Genomic DNA, 27,569 nt, shown 5'->3' with positions numbered 1-27,569 from the left:
CAAAAGAGAACTTTGAAGCTGGATGTGGTGGCGTAGGCTTGTCATCCCAACACTCAGGAGGCTGAGGCAGGAGGATCGCTGGGAGTTGGAGGCCAGCCTGGGTTATATAGCAAGTTCAAGGCCAGCCTGAACTGCACAGTGAAACCTGCCTCAGAGAGGAGGGGGAGAAGGAGAAGATAAGTGATTCTGCTGCACCCACACCTGCACAGACCCATGTGAGGCCCAGGCAGAAGGGACGGAAGTGATCTTAAATCCCACTGAGTACGTCTCTGGTCAGGGCTCAGCTAGGGGCAGAGGGAACTCCCAGTGTGTGTAGGAAATCTGAGCTCTGATTCCACCTCTTACTGAGCAGGGCAAAAAAATGGTTTCCTAGGGTGATGGACCCCGGATTTGGGTTATCCTGAACAACCTCTTAAGGGGTGCAGTCATAGCTGAGCGGTCAGCGCCTTGGCCTGTCCCACTGGGAGGGTACTAAGGCATCACCCACTTCCCGCAGTTTCCTCCTGTGTGTGGCTGAAGCCTCATCCTGGCCAGACGCCTTCTGTCCCACTCCAGTGTTTGGAGACACAGGGAGGACAGGCAGCGCTTTCTTCCTCTGCACTCACAAGCCTGTTTGCTTCCCTTCAGTAAATCAGCTTCTGGAGCCACCTTCCTATAACATACTTGGTCTCGTCCCCACCCTGCTGAAAGGCCTTTTTCAGCTCCCTTTTGAGAAGTCTCCTTGAGGACCAAATGCTTAGTGCATCATTAGGCAGCTTCCCCTAGTCACAGTCCCACCCACCACCCGGAACTCTGGAGGGGATTTCCAGGAAGGCTCTGGTTCACATATGCTGGCAAACTCCTACTCATCTTCCATGGCCTATTCCCAACTTCCCTACCTGGTTAGGTCAGGCTGTTTACTTTGTACATTAACACTTGCCTGGGCTTGAGCTTGGACTCCGGAGTGGTCTCTATACCAGTGAGCCCAGAGATAGGAATCCCTGACCTGATTCATTGGTCGTAGCAGAGAAATCCTCTTCATTAGGAGAAGCTTGGTGTGGAATATGACAGGAGCTGTCACTTTAGCTTTTATGGGGTTCTTGAAAATGGGTACCTTGGCCTGGGTTTCAGTGGGATCTGTCTGGTCATTTTTATGAGCAAAAGCCTGTGGGGGGTTGCTGTCCAAAGGTGGGAAATTGTCAAACTCTTCTCCATTGACCCCTGGGATCCATGCTGACTCAGAGCCCCTTGCTGTAAGGGACTCTGTCTTGCCTCTGCTTCTGGTGCTGGTGTGATGCTACACTCCTGCCATCTCCCACTCTGCATGGACCCGACACGGGAAGGTTATCTGTGGGGCAGACAAGGATCATAGCAGGCGTAACAGAAGCCTTTCCCTAGTGGTGCACAATCACCAAACCATTTCCATTCCGTTTTGAAAACTCTTTGGGGGAAATCATTTCAGATCTACAGAAGTGCTGCAAAGACGGTACAGAGAGTTCTTGTGTCCCTGACCCAGCTTCACCTTGATCAAAACCAAGAAATGAACACTGGCTCAAGGTTACTAACCAAGACTTAGGAAACTTGGCTCCCAGGCCAGAGCCAGCCCAGGCCTATAAAAATAGGTTTTATTGGAACACAGCTATGCCCTTTGACTGCTTCCGCGTCACTGTGATGGAGCTGGGTGGTGTCCGAGGAGACCATATGGCTTAGAAAGCTGGAAATGTTTCCCACCCAGCTCTCGACAGAAAAGGAAAAATAAAAAGATCACCACCCTCTGCTTTTATGTAAACAACAGACTTCATCCACATTCCACATTTTTTTGTTGCTGTCCCTTTTCTGATCCAGGGCACCCCATGACATTTACTTGTCGTGTCTCCCGTCTGCAACTGTTTCTAGTTCCTTCCTGACCTTTCATGACCTGGACATGGAAAAGTCCCGCTCAGGTGTGCTGCAGGTTGGCTTTCTTTTAGGAGAACAGAGGTTACAGAGTTTTAGGAAGGACATCTCAGAGGAGACGCATCCACCTCAGTTGTCATCTCTGTGTGTTGGCCAGCTGTGTAGACCCGGATTGCCTGACTGATTCGTTGTCCGACATTTTCTCCACCTCAGTTACCAGGTTCCCCTTCCCGCCTGCTCTCCTTAGAAGAACTGATCACACCCACCCTTCTGGGGAGGGAATGGAGCTCCGTCACCTGGCGGGGAAGTAATCAGAGGCTGTGGGCCTATGTTAGCAGACCTAATGGCCAGATACTTTGAGGGAAGGATTCATCCGGCCTGCCACTGTACTATGTCTCCTTAATACACCTCCCACAAATTAGGGCATCCATCAGTAAGGCTTTTTGCAGCACTTAGGGTGTGGGGTTCCAGTGGGAGCTCTTTCCCTCATTCCTTCCATGCTTATTTGAAAGTCTCCTCTAAAGAAGAGCCATTTCTTCTCCACTATTTATTTAATTCTATCATTAGTTTATTAGTATGGGTACTGGGATTTTTTTTTTTTTATTCTTCAGGTTAAAATCCATTACTATCCTGGTATATTTTGTAGCCCAATGTGTCCCAGCTTTAGCCACTGGGAGTGTCTGTGTCCTTTTGACGTGTTTCTGAGACTTCCAGTTCTTCATTTGTGAGCGTTTTCTTTGCTTCATTTGGAAGTGTAGGTGCTCCCTAACTTACAGTGGGCAATCCCAGTGAAACCACTGTAAGCTGAAAATGTAAGCTGCAAAAGTACTGAATAGCGCTAACCTCCCACACATCCTCACAGAAGCAACCCCACACATGGTAGTGTGGACCATCCTCCCTTGGGAGCACACAGCTGATTGAGAACTGTGGTCATTGCTGCTTGACATCACAAGGAGCGACCAGAGTGCATGTTGCTAAGCTGGGAAGATATTACAACTCAGAATTCCCAACAGAGTTGCTATTGATCCTATTGCATGTCACTCTACCGCTGCAAGAAGCGAAAAAGTCCTAAGCCGAGCCGCTGTGATTTGATGCCACCTGTACATTTTTGTGGACAGTGCTGTATTGTGAAAATGTACCACCATGCAAGGTGCCAGCTCAGCAGAAAGCGGTGGGGCGGTGGGCAGGTCCTGGGCAGTGCCTCCTTCTGTGGCTGCCTCCTGCCACACCCTGGGTCTGGAGGCCAGAAACTGAGGGGGGTGAGGGAAGAGAGAGCACGTGTGGACAGGGGCTGCCAAACCCTTTTCCTTCAGGCTGCACCGGGGCTCCTCGAAGTAGAAAAACAGGAAAGTTGGACAAGGTGTCCACCAAGACACAGCAGAGAAACGAGAGAGTGCAGGCTGGACTTCAGAGTTCTGTTTGCCCCAGTGCCACCATTTCCGCTTCCAAGGTCTGGAAAAGAGAAACTAACTCAGCGGCTGGGAGATCCTCTGCTCTTTCCCGCTGGGATCTGGGAGTGCTCTTTTCAAGATGCTCCTTTGCTTTCCTTTCCCTCCTCACCCTCAGAACTCCATCTACATCCTGGAGTCTGAGTTTAGGGCTGCCAAGCCTGGCACCTTCCCTGGCAGCCTCCCCAGCCTCCGCACTGCCCTGCTGTGGAAGGGTGAGACCATTCGAAGTTACAAACATCAGGCTCAAGCAAACTTCGGGCACCCTGCCCGTGGCGCTCTCTCCACAATGGTGGCCACAAAATATATTCTGTACACTGTGTGGAATGGCTGGAAGGGTTAAGGGAGATAATGGTACCAAGGTGTTTATTAACTGTCAATTGCCCAACATATAGTCTAGTACATGGGTTAGAATAATGACTAATGTGACATCCATTTATTTCAGAGAGTGCTAGAATGTAATATTGTATGTGAGCACTGTAAGAATGCTTGTAATCCCGTATCATTTCCCTCCTTCCTCCCTTCCCTCCTTCCCTGCCTCCCTCCTTCCCTCCTTCCCTCCCTCCTTCCTTCCTTCCTTCTTTCCTTCCTTCCTTCCTTCCTTCTGGTATGGGCCAAGAATTGTTCTATCTTCTAGGTGCAAAGTCTCTGTTCTCCGGGGTTTTATGCTCTGATTCTGGTTGTATATTCTGAAAACAAACACTGTTACTTCAGAAAATAACTGTAGAATCAAGAGACCATATACATATTCCTTCAAGGCGATCGTATAGTGCATGCACCATACACACTGGGCCTATGAATTCTCAGACTTTTGATCTTGATGGTCAAATCCAAGTAGAGCAGGAGAAGACAGAGAGTGAGGGGCTGGTTTGGGAGAAAAGTCAGGGGATCTTCTGAGCCTGTGAGTTCTGAGGAGCATTTTAGATTATGAAAATTCTGAACGTAGTTCACCTCGCTAGCTTGGTTCCTGTTCCGTAGCAGATAGTGTTGAATCCTAACTTTCCATGTGGAATTAGAAAAGGATTGGTTTCTTTTCCTTAACAAATAGATAAGGACTCTGAATCATGTTTAATTTTTAAACTTTTTTTTTTGGCTTACGAATTCTCAAACTTTTGATCTTAATGGTCATATTCAGAGAAGAGGAACACTGAAATTAAACAATGATGCCTCACTCATCTTCTTACTTGTGGAAAGCTAATTGTAATTTGATCATTGAGTAATTGTCTTACCTGCTTAGGGTCTTTAATTGGATTTGAGACTCTGTATGAAGGCACGGCAGGTCTACCTGGGAACGCAGACGTGGGACGCAAGTCCCTGTTTAAGACTTTGGCCCCAATAACTATTCTAGCAGCTCTTCCCTTTGTGAGGAGTCCTTTAGGTGTTGCTCTTCTCAAGTGGAGAGGCTGTGGGAATTTAGGATGGATAACTCTCTCTGGTTATAGGCCACACTTTGAAGATGCCCCAGCTCTGCCTGTGACTTCCAGAGCACCCTGTCCATCACGACGACAGCCTGAATCACTGCAGGGATCCTACACTCCCTCCTCCTTGGGAGAGAAGATGCATTTGCCTGTAGTGGAAGACTAACCAGTTGTCCTTCCTTGGAGAGCTTTCTTCGTCTTTCTTTACTTTAACACTTAAATCAAACAACAGAACTATTTACTGACTTTCATCCCTGATCTCCTAATCTAACCATGGTCTCTGTACAAATGAAAACTTTTACAAAGTCCTCAATGTTTGTGTGCCGTTCACTGGCAGCCACTCTGGGGGCCTAAACTCGAAGGCAGCTAGAAGCATAGGGCTGAGACAGCGAGACTGCGTGGAGGTTGGAGAAGCCCAGGGTCAATTTCTGCAGGGTGACAACAGTGCAGGACCACTCTGACTCTCCTGGCTCAGCGTCAGGTCTTAGGTCAAACTCGACAGGAGGTCTTCCAGGCTCAGCATCTTTATTAGCATCTGATTTAGACTCAAAATGTATATTATTTAACCAGCTCATTTTTCTAATGTCACTATGGGAAAACTGTCATTGCCCCTTCGAGAAATAAATAAAATAGAATCTACCAGTGCGAACGTTGATTGTACTTTTAGCTTTCGTTTTCCATATTCTGAAAGCCAGGTCAATTTTATTTGGTTCCTGGTACAGGATTTTGCTTATGCAGCAGCTTGTTCTAAGTAATTACAAAGTGTAAAAGTGGAAGAAAAAAGCTACTACCCTAGAGTGACTTAGGGTTTTAAACATTTCTGTGTCCCCTCTGTCACCCAGGGAGTAGATGGCCAATATCTATTTAATTAGTTAAATGCAAGTAGAGCAGGAAAAGATGCACAGGGAATCCCCGCAAGTAAATGAGTTCTATTCTACCAATAGGAATAATTTATTTAAAAAGGAAAATTTTACAACTCAGCTTGATGAAGTTAGGGCCAGGCTGTAGGATCCTGGATATTGCTTTCTTTCTGCCAATGATCCAAAACATTTACTTAGATAAGTTAGTACTACTACTTCATGGACTTTAACTTAATCCAATATAAATAGCAGCTGACAATCATAATAACGGGAATGCTTGTTATATGCCCGGTATTGTATGGGGTGTTGTATAGATCGACACAGGTAGGACAGGTGGGTGTGATCAGAACCCCATTTAACAGGTAACAGAGGGGGTGCAGAGAGGTTAAGTGTCCAGCTGCACCAGACCCACAACTTGGCAGTGGGAGAAGCAGAAATGAATCAGACAGCCCCATCAGGAACTTCTGGTTTAGTGATCTGAGACAAACACGTAAGCCATAGGAGCATCTAGCATCCCCCACTAATTTCAGACATCTGTGTGCAATACAATAATAAAGTTAAAAAGACAAATTGGGGGAAATGGCTGTAACAAATTCTACCAGTGTTCAATACCCGCAATAGATGGAGATTATATTAGAACCAAATGAGATTGTGTGTGTGAACACACTCCATGAGCTGTAAGCAGGAGGGAGTGTGAGAGGTTATAATCTTACGCCAGCATCATCTCATTAGCATCAACAGGCAGCCTGTTTACCTACAATTTCATTACCTAGAAAATAGCAAGACCTGCTTAAGAGCTGCCTGTAAGTTCTGTTTTCCTTTCTCCTTCAGGTTATTTGAAAACAAAAGTGAAAATTAATTTAGTATGTCATTAGGTATATTTCTTCCAAATCAATATTGCCTAAAAGAAAGAAGGAGAGTACCCCAGAGCAATTAATAACATGGTTCCAGGGGAGTGCAAGATGCAGTTAATTTTGTCGATATGTCCTCATTCATTGTCCCGAGAAGGCAAGCTGTCACAATCATCTGAGGGCCCCTCATGGACCTGCTGTTTATGGGCATTTGTAGCTGAATTTCTATGACACTCCCGTCCAAAGAAACGGGGGCTATGAAGATAATGGGGTGCAAGTGGCAGATGGCTAGACCCCTTGGGTTCTCTTGTAAGATGTATTTAAATTTGGGCACAAGGCATGGTGCAGAGTGATTGTCACTGTGTTTGCTGGTAAATTCTTGAGTTCAGAGAGGGACAGATATAGAGAAGATTAGAACCAAGGCTGTCTGGAGTCATGAGGATGAGGTTGAACTTCAGCACAGATTGGTGGGTTCTCTTGGACTGAAGACATTGTGCCGTCCTACTTGGAAATGCATCTGCATGGAATCTGAGGTGCACACCCCCATGGACATGCAGTCCCTTCAGGGTCTCAGGAGGTCTGGCTTTATTCGGCAAGGAAGCTGCAGGCCTGGCCTTGAAGCCACACTGTCATTGTGCACGCTGCCTTCACCATGATGGCAGCTGTCTTTGGGGTGGCTCTGTGAGGTGTAGGGGAAGGCACCCTTGGGTTGTAGTTTCCAGGGGGACTTGAGAACACCCGACTCTTGCCTCTGCTATGACTTCTGCTTGAGCAACCTTAACTGTGGGGTGACTGGGGCAGCAAGTCATCTCCTGACTCTTGCCAAGAAAAAAGTCTTCAGGAATGATGAGAATTTTGCAAATCATTGTCTCCACATTATCTTTTGCTTTTAGAAAGAAGTTCCCAGTACCCATGCCCTCTTCATCCTAGTTTTCCTTTTGACATCCAGAGAAACATGAGGTGTGATAGAAAAGTATAGTAGATATTCAAATTGTAAGTTTTTGATAGTACAAATGCATTGCCATGAGTCCCTCTCAAAATCTTTCTCCTTTCTTTGAACACATTCATCCCACCGTCCTTGCCACTTTCTGCAGCAGCTCTGGAATCCTCTTTCTTGAGTGTCTTTAGTTGTGCTGTCTTGGTTGCCTCAATGTCCTGAATTGATTCAAAACATTGACTTTTCATGGTCATTTTTAGTTGGGGGCAGAGCCAGAGGTCACACGGTGCCAGATCCAGTAAATCAGGCAGATGAGGACACAGCATTATGTTTTTATGAGCTGCCTTTCTGTGGAATAGCACTTGGCAGAAGCATTCATCGTATTTTTGGTCACAGTTTGTAAAGGCACTCAGGGAAGAGGACTTTCAGAACTTCTACAGAAAGTGGCAGGAACTACGGGATAAGTGTGTGTGAAGTGAGGGGAGGACTTTGACAGGGATTCATGCCAATGTGTCTTTTACTGTAAAATTTTTAAAAATTTAAATTTTGTATCTCTCAATCGCACCTTGTAGTTTTTCCATTTCTTTCTTTCTCTTTCTCCTCCTCCTGCTCCTCCTCTTCCTCCTCCTCCTCCTCCTCTTCCTCCTCCTTCTCCTCCTCCCCCTTCTCTTTCTTTTTCTTCTTCTCCTCTTTGCATTGCCCAGGATGTCAGAATAGCTTATCAGGCCCTATAGCTCTGCAAAGGGAGAGAATATGCAGATGGGTCTCCGCAGCTCGGAGGGGAGTACTGTTGCTGCGTACCCGCTGGGTGGTGGAAATCAGATCTCACTCTGCCAAGGTCCTGCTCTGGCTTTCTGCCACACATCTTGTCCCCAAGCTTCCACCAGGTCTGACGTACAGTCATGGTAGACCAGGAACAGTTTCACCTATTCTCCCTTTCTGCTCCCTGCTGCTACCACTGGCGCACTGCCAGTGCGATGTTTAAAGAAGGCAGGAAGCTCGCAGGGAAAAGACAAAGGCTTCATTCCCAGAATGCGTAATGACCCACTCATGATTCACCACTGAGTTGGGCGTGCACGTACCCCTGTACCCGTCTGTCACGCACACACACTGTAAATACCTGTGTACATTTTGTTGCTTAGGTCAATTTCTACATCATGCGCCAGAAAAGTAGATTTTTTTGGTATTTGAACTTTGCTTGGAATGCACCAACTGATTATGTCACTTGCATATTTATTGTCTTTCTGCCATTTGGGCCCTGAAACACAAATACTGAGTAATTCCTGGAAGGCTCAAAGTCAAGGTGCCTGTTAGTGGGTGTTTACTGGCTACAGGTCCAAGTCCTTTGAAACCGGTGACTCTATGGGAACACATTCACAGTTATAGGACATTTTGGTCTTTCTCTTTCGGGGTCCTGCTCTGAATTTCCATGACTTGGTCCCTGAAACACTTCCTTGTAACACTTCCTCTGTCTCTCCTCCTCCTGTGCGCCCAAGGACACAACACGCTCCCACACCTGACTTGTTAGTGTAATGTACTTGTTCATTGCAATGTGTGTTTTTGGTTTTGCGCTCTGATTTCAAGTGCTCTTTGAAAAACCAAATAATGTGCAAAAGATTTGGAGTCATGTAGGAGGCAAGGGGCCTGTTCGGGGCAAAAAGGAAGAATACCATCTCGTTCCTCCAAGCGCACGCTTCCGAGGGTCTGTGCATGGCCGCTGAAGCAGTGGGAGCACCAGGTTTTCACCCAGTGCACCTCTTGCCTTTGAGCTCCAGCCATGCTGTGCTGTTTCTTCTCTCTTTTGTTGGCTCTTTCAACTGAACTGAAGCTGGAACTTCATGCAGACAAAGAGCAAAGTCTTTAACTCTGACTTGAGTGCCAAGACTGGGTCCTCTTTGTGTTATATGTCCATGCTGGGAATCAAACCCAGGGACTTGTGCATCTTTGATAGATATTCTACTGCCGAGTTCCATCTCTTCATTGGGTCCTGATTATCATCATTTCCTGAATTTACAGAATAAGAGGCTTTCCCAGAGAGCCTTCAAATGATGGAGGTCATCCGTGTCGAACTTAACCTTCCTCTTTGCTTGCTTGGAGATGATCTTCTTTGCTTAAGACACTAACAAGAAAGTTAACAAGGTCAGACCCCTCTTTGCAAGACATGGACTTTAAGGGGCTGGAACATGTGGGGCACTGGGACCTGGTGAAGAGATTTGGATTTTACTTTTGGGTAGTAGGGGGACTTGGTAGAATTATCATTCCTGGAGAGAAAGCCGGTATTTGGTTTACACATGACTTCCCAGAACCTCACAGCTCAAGGGTTCCATTCTGTTATAAGTTGTCCCTCACTTGGGGGAAACCATAGTCCCAGCCGATGAAACCAGTACTTTGCAAAGTTGGTTAGTATGAGTCATTGGCTGGATATCTGACTTGATTCCTGCAAATACTGTGCCTGTGTTGTGCACAGAGGGGCCATCTACAGAAGGAATGCCCCAAACTCGACATTCTTTAAATTCCGGACTTATTTTTGCTTTCAATACATATTCCCTGGCTTTGGAGGCAATCTTCCAGAATCCTCAGCCCCAGAGGGGCCAGTTTACCATACCATGTAAGATGTATGCAGCCCTGGCCAGTGTAAGCCAAACAGTTCACACTTTCTCGTTCATAAAAAGTCATAGTCAAGTGTGCCTCCCTGAATAAGAAGGATATTAGCCTCCACATGATGAGATGTTCGCATGTCCACTTCACAGACTGCAGCACTGGAACTATTGTGACCATAGAGATGAGTTTTCTTCACAGTCCTAGATTCAAAGATGCAAGATACTCAGAGCCTGAGCACAAACCATACAGGGATACAAGTCCCCAACATCGTTTTACACATGATTTCAATATGGACTGAATGTCTCTAACATCAGACATAAGCTTATACAGTAGCTTTCAACATATATAAATGATCAGAAGCATTTGCCACTTGTTCCCAGAGGAAGGGTCTAGAATGCTTAGCTCCCTTAGCTCCACTAGAAATTCACAGCATGAGGACACTTGGGCACATTGGTTGCTTAGGGCTCCCCTCCCTCCTTATTTCGACCTTTCTCCTTGGTAGGGAAAGGATCAAGGAGGCTGATATAGTCACACTGTGCTCAGTACTGGTCAATCAGCTTGAAGTGGTTGGGGTTGTCATTACAAGAGTGGTGGGCTCATAAATTAATTGGCGTGTTTCATTTTTAAAAAGAAAACATTTTATTTTCTAGAGCAGTTTTAAATTCACATCAGAACTGAGCAGAAGACACGGAGATTCCTCATATGTCCTCAGCCCCCTAGATAATGCAAAGTCCCCCAATGTCAGCATCCCCTCCAGAGAGCATTTGCTGTGGTCGATGAGTTTCCGTGGATATGTCATTGTCACTCACAGTGCAGAGTTGATGTTAAGGTTCACTTTTGGTGCTCCTATCTTGTGGGTTTGGAGAATGACAGGGATCGAATGACAGGGATCCCCCATTGGAGTATGCACGGAGTAGTTTTGCCACCCTAGCAATCCTCTGTTCTCTTTCCTGTTCATCCCACCACAACCCCGGTGGTAGAACCATTGATCTTTCACTCTGCCAACGGTTTCGCCTTTTCAGATGTCCTGTCGGTGGGGTTGTGCCCTTCCACAGCCTTTCCAGACCGACTTCTGTCACTCGGAAAACTTCATTTCTCAAAAAGCCTCTCTGCCAGTGTCTTTGTACAGTGAACTTGACTGGCACATTTAAAGTATTTTAAGTGAGTCAGCGAACAGAAACCCACTCACAGAGAACACAATTGCTTTACGTCTAGCCTCCTTGTCTAAGTCCCTCATCACTTCCTATTACAGTTGGGAAATCCACGTTTCCTAGTGCTTGCTTTCTCAGGAGGCAAAGAAGGACATATAAGGTCATTCATAGGACCTGTGAGCAAGTTGAGATTTTAAAATGCAAGCCCACCCCCAAAACATCTTCCCAGAAGGACCGTCCCGCTCTTCAGGTTGTTCCACCATGTAAGGCACTGCTTTGGATTGAACAGAGAGCTTCCTACCCACACTTGTTCTTGTGTCCGTGGTAGCTTTACTCACCCAGGCCTTCATGAGCATTATGGATGGGAAAGGTGTGTGACCATGCAGAGCAGGAGTGACAAGACAGGCAAAACTGGCTCACACTGTGTCCCAGTGAAAGCCACATTCTCCATGGGGCATTCTAGGGCTTTGGAATCCAGGACCAGGCTGTGGATTCCACTGGTGCTTCCACAGATCTCCTACTCCACACGCAAAGCCCCCCCCACACACAGAGGACGGTCTTTCTTTCATGCTTTTATCCTGGGTTCCCTCTACCCATGCTCCCCACTTATTCCCCAAACCCCCCAATCCCTCCCTTCTTCACCCATCTTCCAGGCAGTCGACCAATGTAGCCCCGCTCTTGGCTTCTGCATACTAGAAATCCATGCAACAAATAAGCATCATGTGTACATGGTGTGTGGGCACTTTGCTAGGCACTGGAAAAAGAGGTGGAAAAAACCCCAGGCCTCAGGGGCTGGTATTCTTCCGAGACTGGTAAATCTCCCATTCCTCCCTCCCAGTGTGCTTTTGTTCCCCTGTTAAAGTAACTGCAGTCAGTCTAGAATAACAGACGAGGAGGATGAGCCCTCTCTATGCTGCTGTCACTGGAGCCTGTTGGAGTTGCCTCGCACGTGGCAGATGCCCAGTGCTGTTACTTATGTTACACATTTCGGGCACTCCATATTGAAATGAAGCACCTACGTATAAGCCCCAGGAAGCATGTAAACACGGAAGGTCTTCCTATTTCTAAGTGCAAGATACAATTTTAATCATTAAAATAGCCTATGTTGGTTATTTTTTTTAAATCAAATTATCCTTAAGACTAATCAACAGATGCCACCTGCCAACCCAGAGAGGCACCAGGTGTGCTGATGAACGAGCCAGGAGACGGGCAGGGAGTGAGGGGTGGTGTCTTTAGCTGCCCAGGACCCAAAGCGTCTGCAGGCTTAGCAGTGAGGAGGTGACCCGCAGTCTCACCCATTTCCTGGGAGTCTTGGGCCCTGACAGACCTGCTTTCTCTTTTGCCAAAAGTCACCCCACTTTCAAGAATCCTTAGCTGGAAGCAAACGTGTGTGCTTTGTGGATAGTAGAAGGTGGGTGGCTGCTTCTTTAGTGGATTCTGTCCAGCGTCGGAGTCGAGGGCCAGCACTCAGCAACTGGGATGCAAAAAAATGCCAGGTCCCCACTCTTGGGTTTGAAGTCCATAAATTCCAAATTTGACACATCACCAAGTGCTATTTTGGAGGGTCAAGATTAGCTTTTTTCATCCGTTAAGAGCTGTCCATCGTCGAGTTAAGGGAATGGCTGATGAGATTCCTTTTGCTCAGTGCTCAGCTACTAACACCACACTCTTTGTGAAGTGTTTTGTTGCCAGCAGGCTGGGGTGCTTTGGGGCGGGGGCACAGGCCGTGCCCCAGCTGTGTTGGCACCCTCAACAGCAGTGGTTCTCCAACGTCTGGTCTCGGGACCCTTGTGCATGCACAAAAATGAGGAGGACTCCAAACAGCAGCTGTTTGTATGGTTCGTATCTATTGTTATTTGCAGAACTAGAGGTGAAGCCAGAAAATTTGAAACATTTACTTAGAAATTCATTTTAAAATAACAATAATAAATGCATTACAGGTCAGCACAAATCACATATTTTTATGAAAACTGTTTTTCCAAAAAAAAAAAAAAGAAAATAGTGAGATGAGTAGCACTGCATTGCTGTTGTTGCTATGGCTGTTGAGCAAACCTCTTGAATGCCTGGAAAGCAGCTGGAGTCTCGCGTCGGCTTCCGCTCCCTTGATGTGCGCAATGGCACACATCATATCCCTCTGGAAAACTTTTGCACCCGCGAGAGGATGAGGGTGGGAAGGCACAGCGTGTGCTCCTGTGTTCGGGCAATGCCATCCCTTGAGGGGCATTGGGACCCCAGGGGTTCCATGGGCCACATTTGAAGAACCACTGACCTCTGTCACTTCCTGTGGTATGTGGCACTGAGCTGTGCTAGGGGACACAGCAGTGAGCAATGGGACAGATTCTCAGTCCTGCAGCTTACCGACGTTGAGGGTTGAGTTGTGTGCCCCTAAGTTTCTGTGCCGACGTCTAAACTTCCATACTCTGCATGTGAGCTTCCTTAGAGATAGAGTCCTTATAAAAGCAGGCAAGTTACAATGAGGCCCGGTGTGACTGGAGTCTTTAACAAGGGAAATTGAAACACAAAGACACCAGGAGAAGTTGGCCCCCCAACTGTGCGTCCTCACCTGGATTTCCCACTTTGACGTCCAGGGTGGTGAGATGATAAATATCTGCTGTTCAAGCTTCCGGCCCATGGCACTTTGTTTTGCCAACCCTGGCAGACTAAGGCAATACTGTGTCCCACACGGAATTCCCAGGCAGTCACGAGGCCCAGCCTGCTGAGCTGAGGAAGGTTCCAGAGCAGCAGGCAGACCCCCTTCATCATGGAGGAGACCGTTCTGCTGATGAACTCTGAGAACGGGGTCTGTCCACAGGGGAACACAGCAGAGATCAGGCCATCTAAACACTGCCTTCCCCAAATGCACTGACCATTTTGTAAGGAGGGAAGAACTGGCCTTTGTGTCTCTGTCTAAGCTCAGAAACTTTTGTTCTGAGCCTGGAGTGGTGGTGCACACCTGTGATCCCAGCACTTGGGGCTGCTGGGGCAGGAAGATTACAAGTTCTAGCCTAGCCTGGACAACTCAGTGACTTAGAGAGACCATGTTTCAAAACATACAATACAGAAAGGCCTGGGGATATGGCTCAGTGTGGGCTCAACCTGTAGTACTGGGGGTGGGGGGCGGGGAGAAGGAGAGAGGAGAAAGAAACAGGGAGAAACCTTCACTCTAGTGCACAGTGAGTAGAAAGGAAGCAGTCCCATAGCCGTCCTTTGCCTTCCAAGTCCTGGAGATCTGCAGCCCACCGCACCCTACGCTAGCCCTGGGCAAATAGTGTTTTGCAGCAGGGGGGTACTGTGGTGCTAGTTCTTTTCGGTGGACATAGGTCTGGTTCTCTGGCTGCCTTTCTTGGGGATCAGTGGGGTTCAGTCTCAGCGAGGTAGCGCCCACATGCAACAAACCCTTTAAAAATGTCCATGGACACTGAATGAAGAGCACCCAGGGTCCTAGGCAAGGACAGAAGCTCCCCCGGTATGCGGGCCAAGGGCAAGGGCGGCGGTCACATTTTATGAGATGTGGCTTTTGGTGTATACAGGGTGCGCACACTGTATATTCTGATCACACCGAGTTGGAAAATAATAAAACTTAAAAGATAGAAAGAATGTTCTTTGCAGAGCCCTTATGAGATGGAAAATATTAGTGCGTCTCAGGAAAGGAGACAATCCCCGGGCTTCGAGCCAGGACAGCCAGATGAGGTGGCCTTGTGCTCTGACTCATCACCCGGTCCCCTGCAAGGCTCCAAGGCCCCCTTGCTTGGCTCCCCTCCCCCACTGTGCAGGAGCATTTCCTCCCTGGCTGGTCCTGCTCCCCGCGCCCCACCCCAGCCCTTGGTCCCCCACTGGCCCTCACCTCCTTCATCTGCGCTCAGGTCCTCAGGAGGAGCAGCCTGGGCCTCAGCCCCTCCACACGCGGTTTTCCCCTGTCCTCTGCAGACTCCTCACCAGCCCTGCCTCCTTGTCTTCCAGTCCAGCCCGCAGAACTCAACCTGCACAGCCTTCACCTGGTTCCCCGGTTAGATGTGCGTTCCTGGGGTGGGGCTGGCTGGGCTGCCGCACAGCTAGCACGGCCCATGGGCTGCTGGGCCAACTGGTCCAGAGACCAGGTTTCAAAAACAAGCTTCTGGTTTATAAATCACTGACTGATTGATCGACTTCAAAAAAATATTAAGAAATTATCTCACCTGCCTTTGATGGTATACGAGGGTTATCAAAACAAACAGTGAATTTTTAAATTAAAAAGGTTATTACAGTAAAAGACACATTGCCGTGAATCCCCCTCAAAATTCTCTGCTCATTGAGAACACACTCATCCCATCGTCCTTGCCACTTTCTGCAGCAGTTCTGGAGTCTTTAGTTACATTATCCTGGCTGCCTCAGTGTCCTTAATGGATTCAAAATGTTCCCCTGCCGTGGTCATTTGGACTTTGCGGAAGAGCCAGAAGTCACACAGTGCCAGATCTGGTGAATATGATGGATGAAGACACAGCACCATATTTTTACAAGCCTGCCTTTCTGTTGAAAGCCCATTCACTGTAGTTTTGGCCACATCTATATATTTGATAGACACTCAGGAAAGAGGCTTCCAGAACTGCTTCAGAAAGTGACAAGGAGAATGGGATAAAGTGTATTTGAAGTGAGGGGAGGATTTTGAGGAGAATGCATGGTAGTGTGTCTTTGAATATAATACATTTTTAAAACTTAAATAGTCACTGCATATTTTAGTCATACCACCTAGGTCTGAGGGAGATGCAGAGAGCCTACTGCTCATCCTGGTGGGGCAGGACCCTGCCAGACTCCACAGCGTGAGGAGGGAGTCGGGTGGGAACTCCTCACAGAGCAATGAAATAGTAAGTACGTACCATCATCCTTCATTATCCAAGGAGGATCAGTTCCAGGGCCCCCTGGTTTCCATGAGCTGGATATTCAGGCTCCTCACACAGCTTGGCAGTGTTTCCAGGGGACCCAGGCACGTGCACATGTCCTGCATGCTTTAAATCACCTCTGGCCTTCTTGTAACACCACCCACATGTAAATGCCATGTGAATAGTTCTTTACTGTATTGCTCAGGAAAACTAACAAGAAAAAGTCTGTCCCTGCTCAGTAGAGAATCCCTCACCCTGGTATTTGGATTCCCTGTTGGTTGAGCCTGTGGATGTGGAATTTAAGGAGGTGGGGGGATGGCAGCCTGGCTGTGTTTTGGCTCCATGCCCCCCTCAACACCCAACACATATGCACTCTTGTTTGAAAGCAAAGTGGGAGATTTAGAGATTGACAGGGGTGTAAATAAAGTGACCAACAGAGAGATCTTGGGGGAAGTGTTGGATGTTGATTAGATAAACACCTTAGAAGTGCTCTGTGACTACAGAAATATAGTCGGCATCCTGTTTGTTAATTAGAGTCCAGCCTGAGATGCAGGGCCAGGGTCAACTGCAAGTCACCTCTGGATGGGAGCTGGGAGCGGGTAGGACAACCTAGTGGTCCAGTTCGCTTGTTTCGTCAGGTCAGCCACTTAAGAGTTCAGATGAGACAGGGGCATAAATGATTTCCTGGTTTCCAGGATAGGTCTCCACACCTCGCTTAACTTTCAAGTTAAAGTGCATATGTGTTCACCGCTAGTGACAAACCAAGTCTGCTGGATTGGGAGGCAGGAAGAGCAGATCACTCATCCTTCTCAATCAGTTGCTTCTCTAGCTAGCCGTAGCCACAGGACACCCTCAGGGTCCAGCGCAGGTCAGAAGGGAGGGGAACTTAGAGCAGGACTTGGGATCTGGGCTACCTGCCCATCACCACAAGTGTCTTTGTGCTGTTCAGGGCCTGGGCGATGGGGCCCAGCAGCTCTGAGCTCTGGAAACTTCCTTGTCCCCCTGGAACAGGTGGACAGATCATCCATCAGTGGTCATCCATCAGTTTTCTTCCTCCACAACAATAAGGATCCTAATGAGGTCCCCACTCAGGAGATGACCCAGAAGCCCACACATAGGTGTCATTAGGACCTCAGGTCACCAAGCCATGCTGCAGTTCCGCAGAGTTTGAGTATGAATGCATTTACAGATATTTAAAGGACTGTTCGGATTTCCAAACTGAACAAACTTACAGGGTCTCAAGCTGGGCTCCAAGAGAGTCCTGATGGGTATGACATATGCATGAGTCACTTGAAATTTTGGGGCAACTTTACATTTGTAATTCAAACTTGTTGGGCGTTGAGGTCAGCGCTCCAGAGTCATAAACACCAAATGTCCTTGGCAACCAGCTGGTAGGGGTATTAAGAGTGCTAGGATGCTGGGCTCCAGCCTGGTGCTTACACTGCAGCAGGGAAAATGAACCACTCAGTGCACAGAACGCTCACAAAGGGTCTTGACACCCTGGCTACTTAGCTGCCTTCCTGCCCAGCAACCAGGGAGGATTTATGGGCTGGAAAATTCTCTGCAAAACTCAGGCTGAGTCTCCCACCCAGGGAGAGAGGCGCCACCACTCACAGAGCCGAAGTACAACCTTGGCAGGGATCGGACCCTCCGGTGGGCAGCCCCTGGCTCTTTCCACCACAGGAGTCAGTGTCTAAGAAAAAGAAAACATTCACATCCGTGTCCACTTTACACAGTGAGCGTTCTCTGCCAATCATTGTTTTCCAGGGATGGGGATGGGAAGGAGAGGAGGTGAGGTGCCTGTGTGAGAGGGTAGGTCCTAAAGACACAACACCAGCTCTCAGGCTGGTACTGAACATCCTGCGTGCACGCGGAAGATGTCCACACAGACCTCAGGAATGAAAATCTGGAGACGGTGGAGGAGGAGCCTGGGTTTTAGCAGCTCCATACCTGATCCCGCCTCACTCACACATCTGCTCCGAGATGGAGGACACAGCTGGCCACGCAGGGAGAGGTTGCCACTGGTTAAAGTCAGTCGATCTCCTGGTAGTGCAGGAAGAGAGCTTGGAAACCATCACACACCAGATCTCTTGATAAGGAGGTGAAGGCGCGGGTAGGGGCACTGAGCTCCCAAGCATGCACAGTCTCTGACCTCCAAGCAGCGCCCTCAGCTCTTCTCTGTCTCAGGTGTCCCCAGTGGCTTGAGTCTGGAGTGAGCTCCCCTCTTATGGAAAATCTTGGATGTCTGAGCGAGACACCTGATGCAAATTAACTCAGCCACTGACAACCCAGTCAGTGGGTGGAGGCCAGGACATCTGTTGGTTCGCTCTTGTGCGTGCCGAGGTTTTCCATTGTGCCAGAATTTTCTCATGAATAAAATTCTTGGAATTTTATCGCAAACAATGAATTCATGTGTCAGAGACCCGTGGGCCAGACCCATTCCAGATGTGTAATGCGCTGTGTTCTTGGCGTGTGTGTGCTGAGAAGGCCAAGCCCAGGGCAGCCTGTTTTGTGTGGAGCTCCCGCTGCAGACTGGCGGGTGACTTTGTCACTGCATGAATCCAGGCTGCAGGTTCAGGTAGCCTGTGAATGTCTGACCCTGAATCATCTAAGTCCCAGCCTGGACTTGCAAACTTCAAAAACTGGGACAGCAGAGTATCATTGTGAGCTTCATCCTGTGGGTGTTGTGGGAAACACCTTCTTGTAGAAGTTGGTTGAAAACCCTAGGAAGTTTTAGGGAAAGTCAAAATGAAAAGCATCATGGATCACACATCCTGGAAGAGAAGACTTTCCTTCAGGAGTTTGAGGGATTTCAGCTGTGTGGCATGTGCTCATGCAGGAGAACATGGAGATTCTGTTATAAGCAGGTGGTGCATTCATTCATTCATCCACCCATTGCCTTTGTAGTTGTTTGACTTGGGCAGAGTTTTTGGTGATACTGAGGATTTAACCCATAGCCTCATGCATGTTAGGCAAGTACTCTACCTCTGAGTTACATCCCAAGTCCTTTTTTAAATTTTTATTTTGAGACAGGATCTCACTGAGTTGCCCAAGCTGGCCTGGAACATGTTATCCTCCTGCCTTAGCTTCCTGAGTGCCTGGGCTTTTAGACATGCACCCCTACCTTCTGCCCCTGATAATAATTTAAATGTAGTATTAAGCTTTGTAAAACCTTTTCCATACGGTAGCTTTTTCGGCCCCTTGAGCTATCTTAGTTGGGAGCTGGGCAGCTGTGATCTGAGCCACCTTTGCAATGGAAGAAATTGAAACTTAGGGTCAGACTGTGCTTACCTGAACTGAACAGGCACCCCCACCCAGCACGTCGTCCTAAAGCGGCTTCTGACCTGGCCTGCGGGAGACCCAGAGCCTGCATTTCCAGTGAGCTCGCAGCAAGCTCAGACTTGGAGCCTGTGTGTGTGTGTGTGTGTGTGTGTGTGTGTGTGTGTGTGTGTGTGTGAGAAAGGGTTTCCCAGAAAGTGAGGGCAGAGTCTGGCTTTAGCCTCTGGACTGCTAATCCCAGATCCAGGCCTCCTCTGTCCTAACACTAATGCATTGCACTTAATGCATTTCCCTATTGATCCTAAATGTTGCACTAAAAACTAAGGAGAAGAGTCATCTCTTCCTTGCAGATGAGCTATTTAAAATTAATAAAAATAAGGGTTATTATTATGATTAATAACAGTTAATATTATCAATAATTTGTTAATAATTAATAAATTAATAATGTATTAATAATTAATGCAAACAGTTAATAATAAGAACAGTTGTGTGACTCTTCTAAGTGTAATATGATGACAATGACTAGAAAAATAAACACAAGCTGGGAAGGAGCTCAGCACAGAGTGCTTGCCTGGCTCATGCAAGGCCCTGGGTTCCATCCTCAGTGATGCAAAAAAAGCAGAAAGAAAGAGCCCTACACACAGACGGGTCTGAAGGACCGTAAACTGCATTCTTTGCACTCATTTTGATAGGAAACGTGCAAACAGGATGTTTCCCCACATGTTTTTATGCTTTTTGTTCATCTCCAGAGGAAAGAGACCTATTAGGGGAAAAGTGTTTCTTTGTGGGAGAAAAAAGAAGCTTACGAACATCAAATGTATTATTTCTTTTTAGAATTTAGTTTACTTTATCCTACCCGGGAAAGTGCAGAAGTCGCACATTCTTAGTGGATTTCGGTGTGAGGTTTAGATGGACGAATACACCATGTAATCGAGTTCAAGACAAAGGCCTTGGAAGGTGGCCTTGGTTGGGTTTCTTGGTTTCCCAAGGTTCATTTGAATCTCATTTTCATTACTTCAATTGTAACCATTCTTTGAAATCTGTCTGAGAAGCTCCAGTCACTTACGCAATATTTCTAGGCTTTCTGCATGGAGTGCTTCTTTCCTTGCCTTGGGGAAGTTCATTTTCCCAAAATACTTTTTGTATCCACTAGTTAGACTTTTTCACTTAAGTCTATGTGGATTTAGGGCAAGAGGCCATAACAGTATGATCCCCGAAACTGTGACAGCAGACATAGTGCCGATAACAGCCCCCAACTCCTAACCCACCCATCACAGAAAGCGTGGGTCCCCAGCTGGGGCTTTGATATCACTTTCTGACTTGGTTTTATGATTAATACAAAAGTCAACAAGTGTGTACCGTTTAACGCTAGGAACACATACACAAGGAATCTTGCCCTGAAAATGCTTCTGTTCTCATGAAGACACAGTCCCGGCAAAACATGTAAGCAAACAGGAGTGTGAGGACCAGCTAGGCATGCCCGGAGCTGGTGGAAAATCGGCGCACTCACAGAGGGAGAAGTAGCCGCAGGTCTCTGAGCCGGTCTATCCTGAACAGTGGGCTGAGGAAGATAAGGGGCTTACAGGAAGAGAAGGGAAGGAGGAGAGGTGCAAAGGGCGGAATCAGGGTTCTCAGTGTTATGTGACATCTGCCCTGCTGTACTAATGATAAGCAATATGTGGAATCTCTCTACCGCGCTTTATTAAGAAAGGTATCAAGGTTGTATATGTCCTGATCTTTGCACTGATTACACATACTGATTAGTGTGTGCTTGTGTGCACATGTGTGTATGCATATATTATGTGTGTGCATGCATATATGTATATGCATGTATGAAACACAAGTTCTGAGCCTCATTCTCTTAGCACTGGGCGGGTCGTAAACTTGTTTGATTCTGAAGCGATACCATATTGGCAAAATCCGCTCTTTAAATGGACTTCATTTGCTTACATACATTTTCCCTTTGAGGCTAATCCAATATTTTTTTTTTCTATTTCTGAAAGATAAAAATAGCAATGTGTTAAATTAGAAAAACGTGAGCACAAAGCTAGGCGCTGCGTTTAATGTACGATGTTAATGTTCCTTCCTCTGAAGAATTCAGAAGAAAAGGAAAAAGGGTCAAGAAGGAAGAGAAATGATCACGCCAGCCCGACAAGGCATCTCTCGCATGGGGCGGCTCTGAGTGTGTAATAACTGCCAGACACCTGGAAGACAGTGGTTCCCCAGAATAAATCAGAATTTCAGAAGTGCAGAGCCTGAGAATAAAAACTCCTTCAGGTCTGTGACCTCGATGTTGGGCTCATGGCAGCCCCGTGGGGCTTCTGTTGGTGTATTTTCTGTCTGATTTGTGTTTCTTTGTCCTCCTGCAAATGTGATTAGGAGTTCATGTCTCCACTGCCCTGTTTTCTATGCAGTATTCCTGAAGAGAGGGCAAATATCTACCTGCGAATGCTGAGCCACCTCTTTGGGTCTGAGTAATAGATTAATTAAGAAAAGGACAGGTTCACTGGTTTAAACTATCACTTACATGTAGGTAAATGTACCTGGGACCTGTTGCTGCGTTATCCTTTGGCTCGTAGAAAGGTAGGTGCTTAGAGGGTTTCTGGTGTTTTCCAAGGGGTGCTGTGCTGTTCTGTTACTCTCCTGACCCTTGATTTCATCCTGGACCCTGAGGTTTGGGGCAATGACCCCCTGTTCTTCCTCCCACCGATTTTCTCTTTTCAGTGGGTCCATCTCCTGTCTGTGGAAACAGCTTTGCTACTAGAACAAGGCAGGCACCTGCCAGGGGACCGCCTTTCCTCCTCTCTCTTCCTCCTGGTGACTGTCAGGGAGTAGCTGGTGTTCCCCTGGAGAATGCGTCTGTCCTCACGCAAGCCCTGCTCTGTCTCGTCTTCACTGCAGGGGCGCCTTCTCTTTTCTACTCCTGCTTTCTCATCTGTGAGCAAAGATGACAGCTGACCTCGAGCTATTATAATAATCAAGTTTCTATAGCTGGGGGTGGTGGTGCATGCCTATAATTCCAGCACTCTGGAAGGCTGAGGGAGGAGGATCTCAAGTTCTAGCGAGATCTTGTCTCAAAATTTAAAAAATTTTAAAAGGGCAGGGGATATAGTTCAGTGCAAAAGGCCTGTGTTTAATCCCCAGTACTGTCCAAAAACTTTATCTTCTATGAAACTGAGAATGCCATCCCTGAGAAAACCTACCATTAGTGTGCCTGTTAACTTATGAGAAATGCTGCCCATAACCTAGGACTTGCCAGTGATTGTAAGATACAACTAGATTTCAGAGCTGGAAAAATGTAAAAAAAAAAAAAAAAAAGGAGTATCTTAGAATCAACAAAGTGAGGTGTAAGAGGCTATTGCATGCGGAGCATTCAACAAGGTAACATTATAAGCTGGGCCAGCTGTTTATGAAAGTGGCTGAAAGATGACCTCTTACTGATTGTCATGCAAGGAGTTAAGTGATACACCAATATTTGCCTGGTTCTGGGTGAGAGAAATGGATGGAGGACTTTCATATTGGATTGTGATGGGGTTAGAACTCAGAAGGGCAGAAAGGCAGAAAGAAAGGCTGGCTGTTTATACCTGGTGACATTGCCCTCCCGATGGGGACAGTCTCCACACTGTTGGGATAGAAGGACTTCTGTAAGGTTATTCTGTAGAATGACCACAGTCTTAAAATTCTTGTTCCACTTAGTGTGTTCATTTGTTTTTCATGATTATCAAATAGTTATGGCACATAAAACTTGTGGAAACTGAAGGCTGGTGTAGGAATGGAATTCTCTGGAAGTCCACTTCTGGCCATGTCCCTAGTTGTTAAAAGCATGCGAGGACCTGTTCCCTCTCTCCCTGCGCTTGCTGCAAATGTATGTTGGGCCTTCTTGAAGATTTTTCTGTTTCAGCACTTTTACACTCCCAGACTTTCAAGAAATCTCTATGATGGATTTCGTATGTTGACAATATATTATTTTTGTGGGCTTTGGGGATCACAAGCTAGAAACAAATTTGGACTGAGACCTTGGTTTTCTAATCTTTACTGGAAATATAAGGGCTGGGTAGAGCATTCGTCTGCTACAGAAAGGGATGAGGATCCCTGAAATCTGCAGGAAGCATCAGTGTGTGTATGAAGTGTGTTCCACATTTTATTTATCTGTTTTAATGCTTTTTTCAATCTAAGTATAGTGTGGTATGGAATGTAATGTAGCTGGATCTTCCCCCTTCCAGAACTATACATTAGCTGTTCTTCCATGAGGAAGATTCAGAGGAATGGTCCTTGTAAATGATCAGAGCTTTCAGTAGTCAAATGAAGTCATAAACACTGGAGTACTAACCCAACAGTACCTTTCATGTAGGGGAATTTGCTTGGAATTTATGTGTTTTTCATAAATTCATAAAAAACAGTCTTGGGCGGCAGCTACTTGCCACATCAGACCACCCCAACTTTCCTGGAGCTGCAGAAAAACGCCTCCCACCACCCCCGCACACTGGCGCACACCAGTCTAAAGTTTAGTCTTTTTATAGCAACATGGAGGCGGGCGTATTAAATTATTATGCCATATTTCTGCCAGGTTTTGACGGTTTGTGAAGTCTAGGTTGTAAAGCAACCAAAGAAAAAGGATTTTGGCTGGCCTAGGGTTCTGACAGTGACCACTCTGGGTTCAGGAAGGCATCCACACACACCTAGGCAGGTAGGCAGGTAGACAGGCAGGTGGGCTGGCCAAGTGGCAGGGGAAGGGAACCAGGGGACAGAGAAACAGGGACATCGTCGACTGCAGCCGGGAAGGCGTCCCAGGGCCGCAGTCACAGACCCCAGGTGTTTCCAGTTCCTGGCCTGCATGCACACTTCGGTCTGGTTTCACTCCCACGGGGTTACAGAGACACTCTCTCCCCTTTGAAGCCCTAGGACTGCCAGGCAGAGAGATCTGAGATGTTGCTCTGTCATTTAAACTTCAAAATGGGATGCCGAGACCTGTGGGTCACCGAGTCAGGTGTGGGGGGCCAAAGGAGTGCTGAGGGTCCGTAGCTCGGTTTTCTTCTAGCAGTCAACTTGACTGATTGTTCTTGTTGAAATACGTCTCTGAAAATTACACCTCGCTTTTTTGTTACCTCCCCTATTGTTAAAACATGGCGCACTGCCATGTGTGTCTGTGTCTATGTCTGTGTGTGTGTGTGTGTGTGTGTGTGTGTGTGTGGTATTTTGTGTCCTTTTCCTCAGCTGTACTCAATTCTAGGTTTCTGGCTGACTTAATTTACCCAGAAGTGTCCTCACTTTTTAAATCTTTCCCCTCTGATAAACCAAAGCGATGAAGTGGTTGCTTTTGATATTCTGAATTAGGTCCCTTTTCTCATTTTCCTGCAATATTAACTTGGAGGCGAATTTTAAGATGTGAAAATGGGATTTGGGCCTTGTTATCTTAGCGTTTGTTAAGGTCCTTTTTTCCCTTTCAAATCAATCTCAGTTAACTTTGATTGCTTTCTTTAGAAAACCATGAGCTGAAATAATGCTTTGCCAGATGTGAGAATGGATTCCTTCCCCCAGAAACACACACTTAAGCCTCATTTTACTTAGAATATTTTGGTCTTTTTCTTTTTCGATCTCATGCTATATTTATCTGGCTGGTGCCTATGTTTGTAAGAATATGTTATCCGGGGACATGCTGATATTTAAAAGTTCTTGCTTTTTGGTTGTGGACGTTGAAACCCTTGTCTTTCTAATTTGTAACTTCAAATGCTGCCCATCCTCTACATGCAACCTGTTTTTGCCAGTTTCTGATATAAATCACCATTTATTCATGTTTCTCGTCATGGGAGAGCCAAAGCTAACATTACATAGCTGTTGTCCTGCTTTGGGCCTTGCTGGAGTCTGCAGACCCGGTGAGAAGAAAAGAGCAGCTGTCCTGTCCGCCTTGTTTGCTGTTCTGAGTTTGTAACGCCGGCTACCAGCACTGCTGTGGGGTGGGAGGAGCTGCTCAGCGAAATTACTTAAGGAGCTGTCATTTCTGCCTGTTTAATTAGCATGACTTCACTAAGTCAGTGGTGCTGATTCGACTTCATTTTTAGTTTTTGTCACAGTGGGGATTGAACCCCGGTCTTCACACTGAGCTGCCTTCCCAGCCCTTTTTTATGTTTTATTTTTGAGCCAGGGTCTTAGTGAGTTGCTAAGTTGCCCAGGATATGTTGAGCATTTGAGCCTCTTGAATCAGCCTCCTGGAGCGCTCAGATTACAGCCACGCGCCATCATGCCGTGTGATTTCCCTTCGCAGCCCACGACTGTGAGTTCAGAGCCCCTGCATTCTCTCCCGCGGTGTGCCCAGGAGAGAGAGAGCTATGAGGTTCGGATTCTCCCTCACTGCCCTCCGCTCTGGCTGCTCCCTCACAGTACTTCTTTTGGCGTATGTGACTGGGTAGCATCTCTCAGGTGCTTCTGTGCCTCTTGTACCTGACTCTGGTTCTCTGGCTGGCACGATGCAGCCTTGTTGCATTCCTGCTCAGAACGCCCACTTTGATTTTCCCCAGAGTGTCTCAGGGCTTTGATCCTAGGGATCCCAACAGAGTCAATGGTAGGGTGTTACCCAGGTATAGACCCTGGGCACCACTCAGGCCAGAGAACAGAGTCCATTCCCATTGGCTCTTCCTACTGCCTGACTTATAGACAGCGCATCTGGCCAGGAGGGGTGTGACCTCAGGAAGCTGGGAAAAAGCCTGGTTCTTGTGGGTGGGGAAGAGAGTGGCCAAATACACATGGACTTGGGAGGAAAACTCTATAAAACTGCATGCTTCCACTATTTCTGGGAATGGAGGTCTCTGTCTCTGACTGGCTATTGCGTAAGACTAATACCAATGGAGAGCATCCTTATTTATGTAAAGGTCAATCCCACAAACAAGAAGGCAGTGCTAATGGTGTAGTCAACGTTCTTGATGCTGACACATAATACCTAACACCCCCAGTTTAAAGGAAGAAGGGTTTATTTGGCTCACACTTTGTAGAGGTCCAGTCCATGGTCAGCAGGCTGCAAGGCAGCACAGCATGGCAGAGGGGCCTGGTGGAGGAGAGCTGCTCACCGCATGGAGGACAGGGAGCAGAGAGGGTCGAAGGAGGAGCCGGGGACTGAGATGCACCCTTGCAGGCCACGCCCCAGTGACCCACCTCTTCCAACCTGATCCCATCTCCTAAAAGCAAGTCAGTGATAAGCCCCCATAATCCGATGGCCATTCAAAAGGCCCATCTATGAGTGCATGTAGCTTAGGGCTGACATCTAGCATAACAGCTATTTAAACATATTTCCCACACTTAAGAAATATGGGAAGGGCATCATGGACTGTGGAGACAGGAAGGGGAACATGATGACACAGAAATCTGTTCCTTCACTCACTCCCTGGTTGATCTTGGGGCCGGATCATTTAGGGTTAGGGGTGAGCCTTTCCAGACCATGGAGTTGAGATGGTCTCCATGGTCTCCCCTCCGTCCCCGAGCTGGCTCCAAAGTTCCGTTTTCTAAAGCATAATCTGTGGCTCAATTAGCATTTGCTTCTCATGAGTTGATAGCCAAAGAACTGAAATAAAAACAAGCTGTTGCATGGATTTTTTTTTTCTGTTCTAGAAACCAAAATCAGATCGTCTCACAATCACTCCGTGTATTTGCCGTATCATTCAAGTAGCTGAAATTTCCAAATCAAATTTGCCTGCGCTGATTCGGCTGCAGAATATAAACACCCCCGTAGGCTAATCACTTGTTTGATTTCAAACCACAGGAAAAAAGTGATCCGACTGTGACAAATTTCTATTTCTTTTCACCAAATCATGCAGAAAAGCAAAGATATTAATAGAAAGTTGGGGGAGAAAAAGAGCTATTCACTGATCCAGATATTTTAAACTTCCTAGTACGGTATTTGGAGGCATCTGGATAATTCACAGCTTTTGCTTTTTTGTGATTCATTTATCATCCAGATGCTTGCCATCATGGAAGTGCCCCTTGGAACTTTAAGCTAATCCCACGGAGCAGAAAAAGCATGATCTTTGTCTGGCTGTCCTTTGGTGTTCCCATCTCCCCTGACTCTCCTTAGAGGACTGCTTCCTCCGAGTCTCCTGGGAATGTGGCAGCTGTGCCAGATGTTTAGGTGTTAGCCTTCACATGTCTTTTTTTAATCTTCATGATCATTCTGTATCCTGTCTGCTTGAATTATAGATTGCATTTGTCAAGTAATGACACAAATAATTGGATGTCTTCTAAGACCTTTGAAATTCAACTTCCTTGAGTTTAGATGAAAGTAGGTATTATCTGCCCCGCTGCCAGC

At 46.9% G+C, this 27,569-nt stretch overlaps 1 protein-coding gene across 4 annotated transcripts in view; it reads left to right on the top strand.

The window, feature by feature from the left end:
• Erg (v-ets avian erythroblastosis virus E26 oncogene homolog) overlaps nucleotides 1–27,569 on the top strand; it is a 241,204-nt gene that overhangs the window by 157,818 nt on the left and 55,817 nt on the right. The window lies entirely within an intron of this gene.

This window comes from Chinchilla lanigera, unplaced genomic scaffold (genome assembly GCF_000276665.1).
Source record: "Chinchilla lanigera isolate Chin_1 unplaced genomic scaffold, ChiLan1.0 scaffold00006, whole genome shotgun sequence".
Lineage (NCBI taxonomy): Eukaryota > Metazoa > Chordata > Mammalia > Rodentia > Chinchillidae > Chinchilla > Chinchilla lanigera.
Note: the sequence above shows the minus strand (reverse complement) of the source record. Positions and strands in the feature narration are given on the sequence as shown.